Below are 6,000 nucleotides of genomic sequence, written 5' to 3'. Positions count from 1 at the left end.
GGATACACTCCAGCTTTAAGATCATCTAGATTTTAGAACCAGATAATTAGCATAGAAAATGCTAGGCGTAGTTGTTGAAGGAAGACTGACATAGTATAGCAATCTATGCATCTGTATTGTAAACACTGTGCCCGTAACCCAGTTTTCCAACCACACTATAATAAGAATAGCAAAGAAGGAATATCACAGGATGTATTTTGTGTGACAGGTTACCCCCGTCAAAACATATAATTAATATCTTGTCACCACGCCCCCCCACCCCCAGTTCCAAACTAAAATCTAGGACATTCTTCTTTGTGATCACTGTGTTTGGGTGTCTGCGGTACACCAAGACTCAATGCCAAAACGAAACTCTCTCTCTTTGGCATTGCTTTGCTCACTGGCACTTTGCAGAGAAAAGGTAGCAATCGCATCGCATCTATTCATAGAATTACCCGATTTGGAGAGTGAGGAAGGAGAATAGAAGAGAATATAGGCAGAGACAAAGAGATGCATGTTTGCGAGAAATCAATACGATGAACTTGCACTGGAGAATGGGAACACCCAAGGTCATTAAGAATGTACAAAACGACACTGAAAATGTGACATTTTTAAAATATAATATATATCAAAGAAAATCATAGTTAAAGAGATTATGGCGCTACCATTGAAGCACAAGGAGCATTTTGCTATTAACGTAATGGCCGTCTCAGTTTGTCTTTGATGCAGCCTGTTTCTCCTGATGGCAGCCTTTAGAACAAAGACATTACACGCTGGTATGCAAATTATGCAATAATGGTATGAAAATGGTCACAGTGGTTTGAAAGCGATCCTTTGATTGAAATGTATGAAGAAATCCCTGAGAGACGAACTTAAGCCTATGAAACAAACAAGCTGTTGTTCTCTATCATGCCACAGGGTGGTGCTAAAATCCTGCACTCCTTGTTTTACTCAATCCACTGTTGGTATCACACATGTGAGATGTTGGGGAAGGAGTTAAGAGTCAGTTGCGGTCTCACTATAATATAAAAGAAATAGGAAGTAAATAAATAAGAAAAAAAAATACAAAGTAGTGACAATGACCTGAATAAATTACAGTCAAAGCAAAGTAACAAAGACCTCTGTTTTGCAATGAGTATCCTTTGATGGTTTTCTGATTTCCCCATGCTGAGATTTAAAACCACACTATTATTGAATTTAAAAAAATAAACAATTGATTTCTTCAACTTACTCAGGCTCTCGTAGTAAAACAGGTATTGACTAAACAAATGGATTTGGAACAATAAAAGGAAAGTTTACCTTTATTATTTATTCCCGCACAACAGGGGAGAATGCTGAACTTTATGAAGAAAACAGCTCAAAGCCGAAGAGAGAGACTCGTTTCACCTTTCCCGCTCCGGAACTGGTGCGTTTCCCCGAGCTCCTAACACAAGCGTAGCATATGACTGCCAGGCAGCAGAAAATTAATTAGCACACAGAACAAGGTTAGAGACACATAATGAAAGTTATTGACCATGTCACTTCCATCATCATTTCCCCTGCACTTCTATGACTTTTCACCCGCTTAGTCGGGTGTGAAATGGGAGCGCAAATGTGCCGCCATAACTCGGCCACCGACCGACCACATGCCGCGCTATTTTTCTGCAGGCTTCGCACATGGCTGATCAAGGCACTTGAACTAATGGTGGGTGGATGGTGCAACGCTGATGAGCAGCGCTTTGGGCTCATCATTCGATGTCATTCCAGAACATAAAGCCGTCAGTCCATCAAAAAAAAAGATTGTCGCACGGCGGAACATTTTAGGCCTGTCATCCAAATTCAATGTGATTCATTCATCCATCCATCCATCCATAGTTAAGCAATACAGCTCATCCCAGCTCATCAGTACGACACTAATATTAGTCATTCTACACAGTGGATAAAGAATACATCACTGTGAGTATTATTATCTACTACTTGTGTTCAGTTCATTACTTAACTTCATTTAATGCCTGCCTCTTCAGAAAAGACGACACCAAAAGAGCGCCACCTGTTTTAGATGAATTTGACTGATACTTCAAGACAGTTGCGTTCTATTGTTATATGTGCACTAAAATCTACCAAAGGAAAGAATAAATTGCCTTATTTCACCAGGAAAATTAACGAATTCATAAAAAAATTTAACATTAAAATATATTTTTTCCCCTTAACTCTTTTACTGCCAAAGACGTTAAATGACGTTCTGCAAAAACCTACGGAGGAGCGCCAAAGACGTTAAAAGACAGAAACAGGTGGAGTAAAGCCTTGCCCAGCTGTGGTGAAAGTTTCAAGCAGGTCTAGTGAGCCTAATGACTATTTTTGGCACCTAGATGGCAGCAATGACTCTCTTTTGACAAGATTGGGTAGGCGTCAGTAGAAGACGTGAGGCGGAGCTAGATGGCTGAAGAAGCGATCAATGGCGACCGCAAGCAGCTCACACTTGGGAATTTTTTTCAAAGACGAAAGGCATCGACCAACGCTAAAGAGCACATTGATGACGACGATGATCATCATCGATGATGATGATGATGGTGACTCCGAGGTTGACGCTGAAGTTGGAAGGGCTGACGCGGCGGCTATGACGACGTCATAAAGGTTCACAGGCTAGCGATGCTAACACCGGAAAACGCGGAGCACAACCGAGCACGCTCAGGCGGACGTTCAATCGGACGACGAAGAGTGCCCCGAGTCCAATGCATATTCATCGGAGGAGTGGGTACAGTCTGCTACTTGCTATTCTCCGGAAAAAAAGGCCGTCAAGAAAGTGTAACGTCTGCACGCGAAAGGAGCCATCGCAAGTGAAACTAATCTGTTGTGCAAATCCTGCTGCGTCTCCTTACACGCATGGGAGCGTTACAAAAAGAAAAATTGTATTTGAAACATCCACATAATTGTAAATAGTACCACAGTTGCATACATTTGTAAATAGTTTGCGAAATTGTTTTGTCAAATTGTTACACTGTTGAATGGAAATAAACGTATTTTGCAATCTAAAAACACTTTTTCATTGTTGGTGGTGGTGGTGTATTACAGAAGTAAAGCACTATTTAGGTGTTTGTGGCATCATTCATGGACAAAAAGAAGTGTACAATTCACTAGAGTGCATGAAATAACATCGTTTCACAAAAAGCTCTTTTTTTCCGCTTTTTGTTTCAAAACAGAGCATTTTGGTGAAACTAACCATTTTCTATTGTTGATTACTGAAGAACGGAATAAGGTAGAAACAAACTTTTTTTTCTGATGAAAGATGAGAGTTCATTTGGTAGTATGTGTGTTTCCATAGTCCAAACACAACATTTTCTGTGGACCTTGAAAGATCAGTCAAAATGCTTAAATCGGCTGGCACTGGCGACAACCCGTTTCTGAAAACGTCTGGCAGTCAATGAGTTAAGTTAAAGCGTTAACTGATTAATTAATCCAAAAAAAATTGCATTCATCATGAATTAACGCAGATTAATCGCACTATAAATTTTTGACCATAGATTATCCTTTAGCGTGACAGCGGATGGCTACGTTTAAGGTAGCACGGGTTGTGTTTGAGCATTAAACATAATGTCATGCATTAAAGTAAAGCATTTAATGAATGTTTGCGTATGACATTTCGAATATTTGTTCATGTCAAAATATCAGGGTCCTTTTTTTTTCATTTTAAATTATACAAGTAATTAACTGATTAGAAAAAGAGAAGGATGAGCGTGTGCAAGTGGGTGAAAAAATGTTGAAGATGTCCTCATAGCATTAAATGTCAAAATAATTAACAAATAACTGGTGCTCTTCAAATTTGGCGGGGAAAAAAATTGTAAAAATTCTATATATACACATACATACATACACACTTACAGTAGAATGGTGTTATGTTGGTTGACCTCAAATAAATGCGGATTTAAAGGAGTAAGGTTTTCCTTTAAGAAATAGTAGAAATAAAAGTTATGCATTTATTAACTCATTCACTGCCATTGACAGCTATAGACGTCAAAAATTCATTTGACATTTAGAAAATATGTAAAATTTGGGATTAATCGTGAGTTAACTATTGAAGTCATAGAATTAATTCCCATTAAAAAAAATAATCGCCTGACGCGATTTAAAAAGAAAGAAAGAAAAGATTATTAAAAATAAGGAGCGTCAGGCGATTAAAATTTTTAACTAGTCAACTCACGATGAATCACACATTTTATATCTGTTCTAAATGTACAATAACAAAAATTCTAGGTTTCTTGTAAAAATGTTAAACTAATAGAAATAGTTCAAATGAATTTTTGACGTCTATAGCCGTCAATGGCAGTGAATGAGTTAAAAGTCAAACTTATCCTAATAAAATCTTTTTCAGTCATCAGTAATATTTTCTTGAACATTTTTAACTGTGTACCTAAAAATAAAAGGCAAATTCTACTAAAAATGAATAAATAATAATAATGTTGTAAAACCCTTGAGAGTAACTGCTTTGAAGTTGAGCCTCTTCATAATGGGTCATATTTTCTCATATGCATGAGAGAGAATCGGCGTAACTGCGTGCTTTTTCTGTTTGTGCAAATTCTCCCATCCACCTGAGTTTGTCACGTATGTATCTTTATGTCAAATACACACTCTGGGTATAGATCAACCCGAAATCGAGGCGTTCTTTGTCAAATCCTCTCATATGCTTCAGAAGCTGTCGTAAGTCAAGCGCCCTGAGAAGATGCAGTTACTACATTCACATCACAACAGTGTTAAAGGTACTTCCAGAAAGCGGAGTCTTTCTTTCTTTTTAACCACATTCTCATGGAGTATGCTAACTTTTGCATACACACACAGAATCCGACGAAGGCTCAGCTCTCCAGCCAGATCAATCACGGGCCCGACTGATGCTTATTAAAGTAACAAGCTAATTGATTTCAGTCATTTAGAACAGGGGGTCCCCATGCTCTGTGGTTGCAAAGAGAAACTGAACAAAAATATTTGAATGAGTTGATCAAAAAGGTGCTGCTAGTCTGCCATTATGCCGTTTTAACTGTGATTTATCACCATCAAATATCATTGCTAGCTGACTTGCTTTGGAAAGCAAACATGGTGCCGGCCAGCATGAGACATAAATATTTAGAGTTATTTTTGAACATTTATTTATTTTTGAATCCCCCAAAATGGGACCGGCTCCAAGGACAGCAATACGGCTCCACTAATTACAACAAATACATTCATCATAATGGTACGTTGTATTATTAATCATTTGTTTTTTTGTTTTTTTAAGCCGATCCATCAAATAATACTAACATCAAACTTGTCTGTCGCAAATCACGTTGGGGGGCCGCTGAACTAGGGCATTGTAGGCACACACCCTTTTTTTACTTATGGAAATCTAAACATGTATTAAATTACACTTATTTGATTTGTTTCATACAGAATAAAAAAAAAATGTCTGCACGTCCCAACTGGCTGACAACATACACACTGCATAAGAAAAGTTCACGTATGAAGTGTCCTGTTTCTTTTTTTCACAGATTTCAATTATATTAACAGGCATATATATATATTTATATATATATATATATATATGCATACACACTTACAGTAGAATGGTGTTGGTTGACCTCAAATAAATGCGGATTTAAAGGAGTAAGGTTTTCCTTTAAGAAATAGTAGAAATAAAAGTTATGCATTTATTAACGCATTCACTGCCTTTGACGGCTATAGACGTAAAAAAAACAAAAAGACAATGATTTTAACAGGCGCCTGGAAAAATCTATGTTAAGGCACCTTCAGCTTTCAATTAATCTCACCTTTGGTTTGTCTGCATTACACACATTACATAATGTTGCGTTTCCAGTTCTATATCATTACACATTTCCTCTTTACAGGCACTGGCACCAAAAACTAAACAAAAGCTAATTATTTCTGATAACTAATCATTTCAATTACAAAGTCTAATGAGATTTGAATGTCTCTCTCTACACGAAAATAAATCTGTTTATTTGTATGACTGTTGGGGGCATATTTTGAGGCACCTTAGACTTAAGAGGTTCAACA

At 37.5% G+C, this 6,000-nt stretch overlaps 1 long non-coding RNA gene across 1 annotated transcript; it reads left to right on the top strand.

The window, feature by feature from the left end:
- Positions 1 to 682: 682 nt before the first annotated feature.
- On the top strand, positions 683 to 2,782 carry LOC144052478 (uncharacterized). Its single transcript, XR_013294223.1, has 3 exons — positions 683 to 1,384; positions 2,186 to 2,249; positions 2,328 to 2,782. It is a non-coding gene; the product is annotated as an uncharacterized LOC144052478 (long non-coding RNA).
- The last annotated feature ends 3,218 nt before the right edge of the window (positions 2,783 to 6,000 follow it).

This window comes from Vanacampus margaritifer, chromosome 5, assembly GCF_051991255.1.
Source record: "Vanacampus margaritifer isolate UIUO_Vmar chromosome 5, RoL_Vmar_1.0, whole genome shotgun sequence".
Taxonomy (NCBI): domain Eukaryota; kingdom Metazoa; phylum Chordata; class Actinopteri; order Syngnathiformes; family Syngnathidae; genus Vanacampus; species Vanacampus margaritifer.
The sequence above is the reverse complement of the archived record's forward strand: the minus strand, read 5'-3'. Positions and strand labels throughout refer to the sequence as shown.